Source organism: Protopterus annectens, chromosome 2.part0, assembly GCF_019279795.1.
Source record: "Protopterus annectens isolate FY-2018-M chromosome 2.part0, PAN1.0, whole genome shotgun sequence".
Lineage (NCBI taxonomy): Eukaryota > Metazoa > Chordata > Ceratodontiformes > Protopteridae > Protopterus > Protopterus annectens.
This window is the reverse complement of record NC_056728.1, coordinates 1,877,689,907-1,877,705,922: the sequence shown is the minus strand read 5'-3', so window position 1 is coordinate 1,877,705,922 and position 16,016 is coordinate 1,877,689,907.

Sequence of the window (16,016 nt, the reverse complement as noted above, 5' to 3'; positions counted from 1 at the left end):
CAACAGAAAGGCTTTCAATGTTGGCAATTCTTTAACAGTATGCTTATTAAAGCTTACTTGCATCTTACGATCTCAGCCAAGCTTACCTGATGGTCATTAAAGTATTGCTACTTAAATACAGAGCAACAGGCACTTTGAATAATAAGCATAAATCAACAGTACAAAAAATATGACAGAAACCAGATCATTCTGCAAAAATCAAGGACAGATGAAAAGCCACTCTAGTACTTGTGTCTACCTTGGATGGGGGGATACTCTGCACATTTACACTGCATAACTACTCCTTGCCTTGCTTCGACGCATCCAGTCTCTACATGGTGGAGTGGGGTGCAACAAGTATGTCAAAATTTGAAATGTTTCTGGCTGACTGTGATGGCCCTGACACATTTGTCATACCTCTCAACCTCAGAGCAAGAAATCTGGACAAAGCCATACATAGAAGTGGGACAAAGGCCCAAAAATAAGGACAATATTTAAATATTGTTCTTATAAACTTAGAAAGATAATAGAATAGGTCTTGTATGCATTTTCTGAATGGTATGAAATCTGAAACTCAAATGTCTGTCATTATTTTCTAACTTCAGTCTTTAATGATTTGTCACTAATTTGCAAAAAAAAACACAATTTTATGAAAAATGGACCAAAAATGTGATGTAAAAATATAGAATAGCCACATAATATAGCTGGGAACCTGTCAAAGAAGGGACACTTTAATATTAGTACTGCTAACTTGAGCAGCTGACAAAATAAAAGAATCTACATGCATTTCTGAAATAAAAGTAATCTATAACTCTGATTATTACAGTTATTTCCTAATTGTAAACCCTCCATGTTTTTCTTCTAAAATTGCTATTTTGCAGAGGGATTATTAGGGGGAAGAGCAACATTTTGAGCCAAAATCAGGGACAGTTGAGAGGTTTGGCTATGCCTAATTCTATAAAGCAATTTATTTGCATGTACCTCTCAACCTGTTAATGCAATAAATCTGGACAAGGCCAAATATATTGGGAGAACATATAAACAGTACTAAAAATTGGTCTTGTATAAACTGAGACAGTTGATAGAACAAAAGGTCTTATACTTTAGCATGCATTTTTCTGAAGGTTATGAAGTCTGAAACTCAGTGTGTCATTATTTAGTGACTTAATTCCTAAATGATTTGCCAGAAAACCACAAATTTTATGAGGAACAAACCAAAAATAAGAAGCAAAAATCTATTCATTCTTTGAACATCTGGACAGTTGGGAGATATAGTTCAGCTGAGGCTGTCTTTAAGTTTGTCGCCCTTCCCCCTCACAAAATCATGGTCGAATGGAGCCTCCCCCTGCAGGCATTCCAATGATCCATTACTTGGCTATTTCACTCTATTTACCATAAACACTAATGTGCATACTGATTTACTTCTGTGATGATTTGGACTTCATTTGAAAGTTTTATTTTGCATTTTACAGCACAAACACTAAGGCATCTGCTAAACAAACTTAGCATTAAAACGTCTCTGCCCTTGAAACTCACATTCATTGAAACAGCATTGAAACCCACATTCAAAGAAAATACATTTTACCAGTGGCAGATAAAGATTAATTCGGGGCTGTTTTCAAATCATAGGCCCCTTGCATATGAAACATACATGTGCTCTTTGATATACCTTCCTATTGTTTTGAACATTTTTCCAGTAAACTATGAAGCAAAACGCATGCACCAATAATGACAAAACTGCCCAATTCAGAACATCTTTCCAGTAAACAATGAAACAAAACGCATGCACCAATATGACAAAACTGCCCAACAATTCTACAGTCCACCATTTTCAGTAAATATGCACAATTCTACAGTCCACCATTATCAGTAAATATGCACAATCTCTGTAGAAGTAAAAAAGCCATCTAAATAATTCCACATTAAATAAATCTGTAACTAATGAAGAGGTTGCTGCTAGCAAACACCTTTATATTTCATGGTTTCATCGAAAAATAAAGTGTCTGATGCCCCTGAGGAATAAATTGCCTGTATTACATTAAAAATGATAAGCTAGTAATATTGCAATAGGAAATGTATGGCAAACTGATAACAGGCTCATAGTTAGTATCTTAACTTTTTCAGTACGGCAGCATTCACCCCTTGTGGGAGTAGAACCAACAACCTTCTGCATCAAAAGCAAGTGTAAAACCTGTTGTGCTATTAACAATGCAAGCTGACTGAGCATAAGCAGCACTAAACTTCTCTTCCCCTGCAGCTCTCAGCTCCTTGTAAAATCTACTCAATACTCAACTGCATCTCAACTTCGCAGCACAAGAAATCTGGAAAAAGCCAAATTTATTGGGGGGGGGGTCAAAAACCAGGGACACATTAAACATTGCTTGTATAATCTTGGAAAGTTGCTAGAATAAAATGCTGCGTTACCACCATACATTTTACTGCCAAGGTCCCTGTGCAAAAGAGTCAGAGCAACATACCACTATGCCAAATTAGCTGCTTTGTGAAAGAAAAATGCTGTGTTACCACCATACATTTTACTACCAATGTCCCTGTGCAAAACAGTCGGAGCAACATACCACTATGCCAAATCACCTGCTTTGTGAAAGAAAAATGCTGTGTTACCACCATACATTTTACTGCCAAGGTCCCTGTGCAAAACAGTCAGAGCAACATACCACTACGCCAAATCAGCTGCTTTGTGAAAGAGCGGAAGACTGAAACTTAAATGGCTATCATTTAATGAATTCAGTTCTCACCATAGCTGTCAACCTCTTAGCACAAACACCTGGACAAACCCAGTAATGAGGGAATACAGCCCTCAAACACATTCAGTGAATTCAGTTCTTGCCACAGCTGTCAACCTTAGCACACACATCCTGGACAAAGCCAATAATGGGGTAATACAGTCTCAAAAATAAGGGCAAAAAGGTTGTGTTACTATATATTTCCTGAAGAATATGAAGTCTGAAATTCAAATGCCTGTCAATGTTACTTCTGACAGAACAAAAACAATTTTCAGCAGAGGCACAGGGAGAAATACTGCAGACACATGTCTTTGTAAAATGGCAGGACACCAGAGCAAATCCACACAAACACAGGGATGAGATGCAGACTCTACACAGAGGGCACCCCAGCCAAGAATCAAACCAGAAAACCTATAGCTGTGAGGCAACAATGCTACCACTGCACCATCAACTATGTAAGGAATTAAATATTCAGAAACCTGAAGTCTGAAATTCAAATGCCTGTCAATTTTATTTAACATTTGTTAATCAGGACAGTCTGACTTGGAACAAAAAAAAACTATTTTCAGCAGAGGTCCAGGAAGAAATAATGCAGACATGTCTTTGTAACATGGGAGGACACAAAAGAAAACCCACGCAAACACAGGAAGAAGATGCGGACCCCACACAGAAGGCACCCCAGCCAAGAATCAAACCTGAGAACCTGCAGCTGTGAGGCAACAATGCTACCACTGCACCATCAAATATCACACGTTATAACATTTAGAAACCACAGATATTATGAGGAACAGATCAGATCAAATATGAGACAAAAATCTGCAATTTTTTTACAAATGGTGGTGGGTAGGGAATTCAGGTCCTTAATACCTGCATACAAGGTACAGGGTTCAAGCCTGAGGTATTCCCTACCACACCACCATGAGTTTGTTCTAGCCACCAGTATATAGCAACTGGGGCATTTACACACACACACACACACACACAGTGTATATATGTAAACAAAATACATACAGAACTCCAAGCACAAGACCCAAACTATCACTGCCATCCAAAGGAGTTGGAGGAACAGGACATACTAACCTCACTGTCTGGCAGTTAGTGCAGAAGATTAAGGCTATGTGCTGCTACCTGTGCTTCAGAGTTTGATACCATTGTCTTCATTTGTTGTGTGACCTTGAGTAAGTTACCTAACTAACTATACAGTGCTTTGGGAAACTGGGAAGTTGGGCAAGGCTACTTAATGGTCTCACTGACTGCATGCCTACCTAGAAAGTCCCTACGAATGGCATATTTATTATCAACAAATAAACTGCCATCCTGTTGAAAATGATGAACAACCTTTACCATACTTTTCAAACAACTGAGCATTCAAGTGGTAGCACTTTCTGATGTATAACAACAGCAACTACAAGTACTATTTTCCGTATAGTTGTGAATTCTTCACAGAGTTCTGCAATTTAACCGCATCTGTACTTCATAAATATTTAATTCGCTTAGCATAAAAGGAGCTATACAAATCATTGCACCAAACCTAAATCATAGAATCGGATGTGGCGGTGCTTTCTGTATGCAGGCTAGTGAATGAACCATGACATTAATGCATACATCTTCCTTTGTAAGGTGTAAAAATGAAAATACAGTTACAAAATGTAAGGGTGCATGATCCAGAAGACAAAAGTGGTCTAAAGGTTACCACCTATTCCTCTTTGCGCAGGACATTCACTATATGGGCACTTGTGTTCTGAAAAAAAGTGAAAATGGCAAATGTCCTGAGATTTTATGAGGAAAAAAATAACCTTCCTTTAACACTGGCACAAACAAATTACTTAAAGGGAAAACGTCACTGTTATAAATGAAACATTAAGAATACTGGATATACACGATATTGAGTATTTGTTTTGTACATTTTCATTTGGTGTCCAGTTTTTTTACACAGTGCAATATTTTCTCCAAATGTAGTGCTAACCAGGTCTTAAAGAACAAATTGTGTCATTAGTCGATTCTCAATTTAAACATCAAGAAGGGCAGTATTACCACAGGTACGGCCAGGGTGAAGTGAGACAGGATACAATTTCTAGAACAGCTCCACGAAAACCTTTCAGGATTAACAACACCCACATCTATCAGCTGTCCAGAATTTCGTAAAATGTTCACATTTTTGCCTCATATTTCAGTATGTTCTTCATAAAATTTGTGTGTGTCTGTGTTTGGTAAATCACTGAGAATTGAAGGGACTAGTGACAGACATTTGAGCTTCAGATTTCATATTCTGCAGAAAAAAATGCATGCTCATGCAAAACCTATTATTCTATCAAGTTTCTAATTATACAAGATTAGCATTTAAAACAGGTCCCTGATTTTGGGCTTTCAATCCCCCTCCCCCCATTATTTTTGGCTTTATCGTGAATTCCTGCATTAAGAAGTTTAAAAGATGTGCTAACACCTGCTCTGAATCCTACTGAAGACAAGTGTAAGGAAATGATGTACGTCTTCTGGTCAACAACTTTTAACCATCTTAGGTGAACTCTTTGAGTGTGTAGCTCCACTTGAACTTCTAGTCTTGTAAATTTCCACTTGTTCCTGTTTAAGGGTGCTGAGTGCAGTGTGGGAATCAGTTTAGCAAGTAGCAACCCTTTCCCACAATGCATATACGCAGACAAACACAACCAAAAACATAACACACACATACACACACACCTGCATACCCCATCCGATATACCCTCCTGCTAGTGGACCAAGTAATTCTTTATAAGTGTACACACACACCACATCCGATGCACTCTCCTGCTAGTGGACCAAGTAATTATATAAAAGTGTGTGTGATAGTATCACTCTTCCACCCTTAGGATCCCCGCACACACACACACACACACACACACACACACACACACACACACACACACACACACACACGCACACACACCCCCTCTTTCTTACCTGGAGCGATGTGGATCCCTTCGTGCCATGAATACATCCACAGCTATCTGATAGCTGTTAGTGCACTACAAACCCTGCCTGCACACTACGTCCTTTGGAGCACATCCACCACGCGAGATTCCCCTGCCGAGACTCCAGCCTGCCTGCTGACGTTGCAGTCCGGGTCCGATCCATTCCCAGTGACAGTCTATGCAGCAATAACTGCATAGACTTCTGGGAGCTCTGCTCTTCCATGTTTCCCAGTCCGGACTGCTGCTGAGACAGTCTGCGCGTGCTCCAGACTGTCTCAGCAGCAGTCCGGACTAGTGCTCATGGGCGAAGTCCGCGAAATTTTAAATTTTCATTTTATCCTTTATTTTCTTTTATTTTCTTTAATTTTATAGCTGGGGGGGCTGCAGTCCGGCAGTCCAATAGCACGGGCCACCCCTGATAAATGTTAACAATCACTTTTCTTTAAAAAATAGACTTTGATAACTAGCAGTCATATGAAAACTCACATAAATCCTTTTAAAATAAACCACTAAAAACTGAAAAATAAATAAATTCATTTTAACTTTTCCCACACTTTACTATCCTATAATAACTTTATGTAAAATTGCATTTAATATTTAATATATTCAGTGTGGATAAAAATGAATACAGTCAAATGACTTACTATTAAAATATTTATCAGACATGAAATATAAATGATAAAGGCAGAAATTAACTATCAAATTAATATAAGCATTTAGATTTTAAAATACTGATCAATGTAACATGTAAACTGAGACCAGGCAATCCATCTGCTTGCAGTTTGAGCTGACACTGAAATTTAATTATTTTATTTATTTATTTTAATTCGTTAACTGGCTATGTGGACTGGCCCTAAGACCCATCTCTGCAAAGACTCAGGCCAATAAGGCAAAACAATATTCATAAACATTATACAAGACCATAATAACATGAGATTATAAATGAACACAATAAGTTCATAAATTTATGCATGATTATTGATGCTGCCTGTAATATTGTCCATAATAACATGATTAATCACATTAAAACTCAGTTTTTAAATTTACTACCAGTAGTACTCTTAAAACACATGCACACACACACACACACACACACACACACACACACACACACACACACACACACACACACACACACACACACACACACACACACACACACACACACACACACACACACACACACACACACAGTGTGTGTGTTAAGAGAAACTAGAAGAGCTGTGCTTATCTAATGTGTTGTTTTTTTTTTTGCCCTCATATAAATATCTTTAGTCATATCATACTAAAAAAGAACTGCATTTGTACATCTTATAAACTGATAATTTTGTGCCCCGCGGTAGTGGTGCTGCGGTTGCATTTTCGCCTCACAGCAAGCCATTGTCCCGTTCAATTCTCAGCTAGAGCGTCTTCTGTGTGGAGGCATGCGTGAATGAGCATGCCTTCATTGAAAGTTGTGCGTCAGGGCTGGTAACTCGGCGCGTAAAAATCCACTACCAAACATTAGCGGACCTAAGTTCTGCTGTGGCGACCCCTAACTGGGATAAGCCGAAAGACAGAACATAACCTAATAATTTTGTGCAGGAGCTTTTGTAAGAAACAACTCCTTTGATATCCTGTGCATATGCTATTAAATCTGCCATCTCTTGTCATTCCACTGTACTGAATAGGCATCTCTTTGCAAACGCTTGGTTGTCTGCTAACTCAGTTCAATGTCGATTAGCTCATGGGAATTTGTGAAGCTGCTTAAATCTCACTTGAGACAGGCGCAGGATGTTGACACTTTGTAAAAAAAAAAAAAAAAGTCATCACCTGCCTGTTCATAGGATACTGAAAGAAGAATGTCGTATGAAACATTGACCAGAATGAATATAGTTACTCAACTACCAAGAATAGTAAAATCAGTCATATTTTCATATACAATCTTTTCTCTGATTGTCTCTAATTAATCTTTTCATCTCTTTGTAAAAATCAAATTATATTTGTGAGAGCCAACAATAAAATGTTTTTTTTTTCACAATGCTTTCAATGCATATTTTAGTTGCAGAATTTCCAGTTGATTCCAATGTTAGCAATATGTTACTTGAAAAGTATACAAATATTGATAGGTAATGAGAACTTCATCAGATCAGTTGACCACAAATCCAAATGTGTTAGCAAGTGAAGAAGTAATTAAAGTGTTGAAAAAAGGGTAATAGTGGTTCTCCACGAACTGTAAATCATCCAGCTGGAACTTTCACTACAGTATGTGTTCAGAATGCAGATACATCTGTAAAGGTCCCATTGTGTATCTCAGATACTTTATAAGATAAAATACTTGTGGACACTGTTTCTACAACAATTATGACTTAGATTACTAAGCTTTATATTCAAGCTGTGGCAACTTCTACTTGAGTAAGACCATTTATTGCAGTGCATTTGTGAATGTATTTAAGCTGTAAGAACAAAATAGAAAAATAGTCAGTTATGTTATGTATATTACATTCAGTGCTGCAGCTTGGTCAGCTGATGCCTTCCTCAAATGATAACCCACAAGCAGTATGAAGGACCAACAAAATCTGAAATGTAGGACAAAAAAAAAAAGATTTCTGAAACTGAGTACCATTTTTTTCAGATTTTCAGAACTTGTTTCTGTTTGCTAATTATATAAATATCAGTACTGCACTCCAGTCCAGCCAGCAATCAAACCACTGAGTTGCAGACTGACAAAAGTGTTATGTCTACAGCTTTCACGCATGGTAGCTGTTCTTTTTATCTCATCCTAAATACCATACTGATTGTCATAATTCCTCTTTTAAAGGATCTTTTGTTGTTGTTGTTGTTGGTTTCGATTCCATCAAGATGGGAACTAGAGTGGGGTGATGTCAATAGTCTATTGGAACAGTACGAGCAAAATTATCAAATAAAATTAAGGGTAACATTTCCATCAAACTTAAATGAACACATTATTAAATGAGTGTTCAGTTTGTGGTCATTGAAACAAAAGATGTGTCTTCACACATAATTATGCTATTGCTGAGTAAAAAAAAAAAAACAACTGCAGCCAATCCAGTCAGTGTTTAATCTTTAATTCTTCTATCAGTGTGTGACAAATAGGCAGATGGCAATTTTTGTTACTTGCACCTGCCTTAGGCATTTCCACCATTAATGCCACCTTGATTATTTGAGGGGACTTTTCAAGCAGATCCATGAACATATTGTAATTCAGTACTCATTGTCTACTGTAACAGATAGCCATTAGTACACCTGAGCTATTTTTTAAAGCATAGACTGGAGGGAGGAAGTATATGCGGCAGAAGGCCAACTGCATGTCTGTGGAGGTGAGCTATTCACAAGCAACTGCACAAGAACCCCATTTTTTTATAATTTATACCCACAGCTTATGTGGAAAAGATTCTTCAGTATGGTTCTACAGTTATTACTTCAGGCGGGTCCAGTTTAGTCTTTTTAATATTATCACCAAACTCTTCCTCAGACAGCTTAAATTTAAAATTATAATTAGTGACAATATTGTTTGGCCAACACTGCAACAATGAATTTATAAAAAAATGATACTTTCTCACCCCATAATGGTACATTTGTAGTATTTGAGTGATTCTGTGAATGAGCTATTAGGTCTACTAAAAAAGCCTGCAAGAATGTATTGCAAGTAAGTTAAAAAAATCATTGTTACTCTGCTCCTGAAAAAGGGTTGTGAATGGCCTGTTCAGACAATCCCAGTTAAAATGTAATAAATAAGTAACTAGCTTAACAAATAAATAACATATTAAAGAAAATGTTTTGTGCATAATTTGTCATACCTGATATATGAGGGAAGTTGAAAATTGATGCTTATGATTACAATAAAGATTGTTTTCAGGTGACACTTTTTATAAAAAAAATGTCATTTTATATTACAGCTTACAAACATGTAAACAATGCTGCTTTGAAGGTATTTCATGATGGCATAATTGCCACAGATAAGTTTAATTTCTTTCATAAACCCTATCACTGAACAGGAACAGAATTCAGCATTCTAGTGACAGTTCTAGAATTCTCGACATTCTAGTGGTTTAAAACCACACTACTGACCACCAAGTGGATGCCACATTAATGTAATACAATGTACTTTGTTATATGCACTAATAATTTATTTTTGAGGTGTTTAAGACAATTCAACATAGCAAACTTGACACCTACATATTTTCCTGTTGGTTGCATTGAAAAAGCTATAATATATACTAGTCTTTCACAAGAATACATAATTAATCCATTTACAGAAATTATAATAGGCATTGTCCAATTTCATGTTTTATATATTGTAGTGGACATTGCCTTAAACAGCATTTGCTTCAGGCAATTGAGAGGAAATGTTATATGTGGCAATGTACCATCTGTTTGTTGACTTAGCCTTACCTTAATGGGAGAAATGAATGTTGCTAAAATATCCCTGTTTAGATTTCCATGCTTCTATTTTTGTTTTATAGATGACACATATTTACTTGGCCTGGCAGTGAACAGGATATGGAGGAATTTTAAGCTTAAAACTTTAACTGCTCTTTTTTGAAATTGTTCTATTTTTATTAAAGAAAACATGTTCCATTTTGAAGATATTACCATCAATTTCCATCAAGATTTAAATAGACGATTTAGTAGATGAAGAAAACTCATATCACTCACTGTTCTAACCATTCTCACATCAGCTCTTGATAAGCATGTGTTTTTCCAGGAGTTCTTTATACTTGCCACTATAATTGCTGAATTTTCACTTTTCTTTCCTTTTCTGCTGTCATCTTGTTTATATTTCCATTTTTGGCACTTTCATCTATTTCCTGAGTCTTGACTACCTCTTGTTTGATTTACATTCTCACTGCTTTCAAACATGCATCTGCAAAACTTAGAAAACATGTCATGATTGACTTCTGCTCCTTCTGCATTAGAACTTTCATTATTTTTAGATCTGGTTAGGTTAACAAATATATATGTAGTCCTACAATTGCAGAGCTATACATATAGTCAGTTTTAAGATGGCCCACACCTCCATTAGAATAAGTTCTACATAATCTTGTTATGCAGTGGTTATTAAATAGCATTTGATAGGCATAAAATGTTTTTCTTGTGTTTTTGTCCATATGATTCATTGCTGTTTGGGGCCAGTCTGTTACACTAAAGCTGTAAGTTAAAATAACAATATCAACCTGATATAAATCTTGGTCATTATTTGCAGATGTCAAGAAGGTTTTCAGTGTTAGCATTAGTCTGCTGAAGTATTCCTTACTAAGATTAGTTCTAATTTTTTTATAATTTATTGCTCACTCTTTTTCTATTTCCAAGTATTTATACATGTTCTGCCATTCAAGTTCCTTTATAACACTTTCCTGTCTCAGGTTGATATTTTCCTGGTATTGTAATATTCCTACAATAAATATTGCTTTGCAACATTTATCAAGATCAGATGTCTTTCTTATATCATTTGAAAAGATTTTATCCATTTGTAGTTGTGAATTCAGATCCTCATTTGATGAGCTATACAATTTTAAGTCACCCACTAAGAATAAAAGAGATGTGTTTGAACAAGATTTGTTTCTGGAAGTCAAGCTGTAACCATAGCCTAGTCAATTAAGTAAACAGATTATTGGTATAAGTGAAGACAAACCAGCAATGGTGATAGGGATCACCCTTGAATATCGTCTTAGCAATTCTAACCCTGGAGTAATAATTTTATCTTTATCATGACTCAGCTGTAAAGTGGTGTGTCACTGTTCCATAGACACCACAATGTAATTCATCAATGTAGGATTTATCTTATATATCTATAAGCATTCCTTAAACTATGAGTGGGATACTTACAAGTACTTTTTTGTAAGTTCTTTAATATGGCCTTGTTTAACAGTGAACAACTCTTTTTTTTCACATGATCTTTTTTTTTTCTATTACCATCATAGATTACTTTTCTAGATGGCGATAAACTCTGGCAGCATTAATTCCTGTGTTTCATGTATATATGTTGTTGGAAAGCAAGTTATTGTCTAAAGGTCTTAGAATAACTTTTAGGTTCATAGCTAATGAGCAGTGTGTTTTTACCTGTTATTAAACAAGATGGTGTCTGTTCCAGATGTGCACATAAGTAATTTTTACTCAAGGCTAAAACTTTGTGTAAATATGTTAATACATTTAGCCAGAAGTTATATGCTGCATCAGGACTCACACATTTTCATTTAGGAGTTTCTATTATGCCTCACATTTTCTGGCTGTTTCTCCTAATCATATCCCCTGTATTGCAGCTTCTTACTGTTTATTGTATCGCAGGTATCCATTTTGTATCTGTCATGTTTAATGGGATCTTCATAGATGTTTCTCCAAAATGTACCTGTCTTTCTTTTTTTCATTTCTGCTGCTTTTGCTCTGCTTACCAATTTATTTTAAATCATTTTGGGTCATTAGTTTTATACTTTTATTCCTTTAAAATTATTTTCAAGCCTTATAAGTTGTTCTGCTTATACTGTTATTTTTAGTTTGTTATTTGAAATAGTGTATGAAAAACCCTGTTCTATTTTGTTCTGATATTTGATGCAGATTCAATAAAGCCTACATTGTCTGCTAAAACCATGTGCATGATAGCACACTGTTTAATATTCAGAAAGTGGCTCTACATGACTTGTAGAGCCGCATAAACAAGTTAAACATTATGGCATGCTAATTATAACAAAAGCAGCTGAACTGTATGCTAATCAACCAATCCAAGATGGAGGAGCTATTCAACAAGCTATAAAGCATATGTGTAGACTCAGTGCTGGTTTTTCCTGTAAATTACAAAACCTATTGGAATACAGCACTGCAAACTAAGTTCCATGGAAAGAATGTTAGGGGTTGCTGTTACTCTTATTCATGTGTATGTGCAGCAGGCCCAAGTCTATGCTGCTGCTGCTGTTAATAGACTACAGCCAAGAAGGAGAAATGCATTTCAACCCTGCTTAACTTTTCACAATCTGCATGAGGTGGAACTGATAGAGTGCTACAGGGTGGATAGAGACACACTACAAGAACTCTGTAACCTCTGTCATCCTCAACTGACAGCAAGGACAGACCAGGGGGAACCCATCTCAGTGGAGACTAAGATATGGGTAGCACTTTAAATTTTAACTACAGGAGCCTTACAGAGAACTTACAGAGACCGACAGAACAACTGAGACATGATGGGGTTGTCACAGGCATCAGCATCCAGGGTCCTCCATCAATTCCTGAATGTTATGCTACGTCACGCCAGTGAGTAGACATATTTTCCTCATACACCTAAGGACAGAGCCAGAACTATGCAGGAGTTTTACCCTGTAGCACACTACCCTGAACATCTGGGTGACATAGACTCTATAAATGTAGAAATCAAAGGGCCACTTGGGGAACAGTGAAGGGTATATATAAATAGAAAGGGCTACAACTCCATTAACTGCCAGGTCATGTGTAATGCTAAGGGGAATCATCCTGAATGTGTGGGCTAGAACCCCAGGTAGTTACCATGACTCACATATCTGGCACAACTCTCAACTGTGTAAAATGAGGGGGGGGGATCCCTCAGGGTCATTTACTGGGGGAAGAAGGTTATGCACTGGAAGTGTGGCTGATGATGTTTATCAGAAATGCACACACACCAAATGAAAAACGCTATAACGAGGAGCATGCTCAAAGAAGAACTGTCATAGATAATGAGTTTGGGCTGCTGAAGTTGTGGCTCCGGTGCATTGACACATATGGGGGAGCCCTGCAGAGCAATAACTGTACATGCGCTGAAATATTCACCTTCTGTGCCACGTTTCACAACATTATCATGAGAAAACAGCTTCAGCAGAAACAGCAAGGGGAAGGGTCACACTTCCCACCACCACCGGCAAGGTCACCACAGCTACATGCAGGTGAGGAGTCAGAGGGGGAGCCAGCAGCTGCTGTGGGTGTAGACAGATGTAGGCATGAAAAAATATGTCCTTGCACTGGCCAAGAGGCAATGGATAACACATACTCACCACCTAAAGGGCTAAAACCTTCATCCTATGCACACACATACAGTAACATTGATATCAGACAACACTCACAACCTTCCCTTAGCCATGTAATGGCTGTGAACTGCTAACAGAATCAGCCCTGAACTAAACCTCTTGCAACTGCCAGATTTCCAGGGTAAGTGATGAACCTGAACTAGAAAAAATAAATATCTAAGAATACAAAAGGAATGGTGTATACTGTTACTTGGTAATGTAATTAAGTATAAGGTGGGTGATTTTTACAGCAATTAGATCAAGACGTGACAACAGTTACTTAGGTGAGTACATGTGTCATCTATTGACTAACAAACCTCATGTATCAAAGATTCACCATTCATACATGTAAAATCTTCAGATTTTCACCAAATGTCCACAGTTTAGCTTAACACTTTTTTACTAGCAAATCATTAGAGTGAAGTTATAAAATAATGACACACATTTCAGTTTCAGACTTCATATCCCTTACAAAAAATATAAAAATAGTAATGGAAAACCTGTTACTCTATCACCTGTCTAAGTTTGTAAGACCATGGTTTTTAAAAACTTTACCAACTGTTGGGCCTTTGTCACACTTTTATTTATGGCTTGGTCTGCTTTGTTGGTCTACGAGGTTGTGAGGGATGTACACAGTACAACAACATGTAAGTAGGAAGTAAAGTTTGCAAAACAGCACCACAAGCACAGATATACTAAGCACTAAGTCAGAGCTGCATCCTGAGCATCAGACAAAAGGATTATGTATTTCCAAATCCAAAAAATAGAAAACAAGGATACGGCACAGTTATCATCATCTGCACAGGGTGTTGTTTGTGTGTGTGTGTGTGTGGGGGTAGGGTATCAGGAGGCTGACACAAAAGGTAGTGAGTCTGTGTGAGTAAGAAAGAGAAACAGACAGACATTTGGCATTTGGCATTTGGCATTTAGGCACTGCATCTAAGCAGGTCTTTGCTTCTTTGTGCAATGTGCAGCACTGCACACTGCTGTGCAATTGTGTACCAAAGCTGGACAGTTAAATTCAACAAATTTTCCCTTAAAACCTAGGTAGAAATATCCATTCACCAAGCTCTTTTGCAATTGTTTCTGAAAATAAACTCCTAGTAAGAACAGTCTTCAACCTAGCATTATGGACTGTTGGACTCCTGCCAGCCTTGTTGACTCAGGTCTCTTGAGGCAGTGTAGCAATTGCCTCATGTACACAGACAATCCCCTACTAATACGCAATCTAGTACAGAGTGCAAGAGATGTATTTACACCAAGAATCTAGAATGCATGCTCTCTCTCACTCAAAACAGTAACAGGAAGAAGATTGTCAACTCACCCACCAGTAGATATTCACATAGTACCACTACTCATACACATAGTATGCATCAAACATGTAACTCCACATATGCGGAGGTTATCTCAAAAAACTTACAGAAACACCACACACCTCTAAAACACAAGTCTGCTACAGCTACCACAGTGTACACAGCACCCATGACACATAGCAACACCAGTGTCTCACTCACCAAGACCGAAAAGCGTAACACTCAAAAAACAAGTTTTCTTGTCATTGGAGACTCAATAGTGAGACACACAGATGTCTCACTCACCAGGTTGGACAAGGAGAAAATTACAGTCAGCTGCCTGTCTGGTGTAAGGATTTGCCAAATCACACATGCACTAAGGTCTCTCAGCAACAAGTACTGTTATGACTCTGTCATAGTTCATGTTGGTATGAATGACCTGAGACATACCTCACTGGAGTATATGAAGAGAGACGAGGTTGAGCCCTCTGACTATGTGTCCCAGGCAGGTATGCCCCTGGCCTTGACCAGCATACCACCCTCACTTAGAATGATGCCACAGTATAAACAAAATAATTAAGTTCAATAGTTGGCTTAGTTTTTGGTGTCATTTCAAGGGGATCCAATTTCTATCTGCCTGGGAAGCCATTGTCGACAAAACTTGTTGCTTTGCCAGATGGTTTGCACCTGGCACGCCTAGGCTTTTATCTGCTGGCAAAGGCTCTTGCCTCCCTCATAGTGCATTTTTTAGGCAAGGTCTCGAAAACAACATTACCAAGGTCAACTTTACCATGCTGCTAAATGCTAGTAGCTTAAACCAAAAACTGCCATCCCTTGAAGCATTTCTGTCACTAGAAGATGTAGATGTCTGTGCAGTCAGAAAAACCTGGTTCAAGGCCTCAGAGAGTAACCTGGCTCTGCAAGGCTACAATGCCTTCCACGCCATTAGACCACAAAAGGAACATGTGAAAACCAAAGGAGGTGGTGTTTCAATCTATATTAGAGATAAATTTACCTCATGTCTAGTTAGAATGGACAACTTCA